Here is a 356-nt window from a genome sequence, read left to right as displayed (position 1 = left end):
AAGAAGTAGCTTTCTGAAAATATATTCACTAACTAGAAAGAGCATAACCATAAACAATTATTAGTGACTCTGTAAACTAACCTGTGTTTCCAGCATGGTCAGTTGTTTGTTGATAAGTTTTGGATATATATCTATTAATGAACTTAAAGAATATATCTCAGTTATCACAGATTATAGTGAGCTGAAATTGGGTTAAAATTAACAAGGTATGATAAATGTCATCCTGTCTGAAGAGTCAGCACTAGCTAGGCACTGGAGTTGCTGAATCTATGGAAATCCACTCACAGAAGACTGGAGTAGTGATTGTCAACAGAGTCCCTTGCAATAGGATGGTAATTTTCTTTTTTTTTTTTTTT

The sequence above is a fragment of the Mandrillus leucophaeus genome, unplaced genomic scaffold (assembly GCF_000951045.1).
Source record: "Mandrillus leucophaeus isolate KB7577 unplaced genomic scaffold, Mleu.le_1.0 Scaffold1027, whole genome shotgun sequence".
Lineage (NCBI taxonomy): Eukaryota > Metazoa > Chordata > Mammalia > Primates > Cercopithecidae > Mandrillus > Mandrillus leucophaeus.
The sequence above is the reverse complement of the archived record's forward strand: the minus strand, read 5'-3'. Positions refer to the sequence as shown.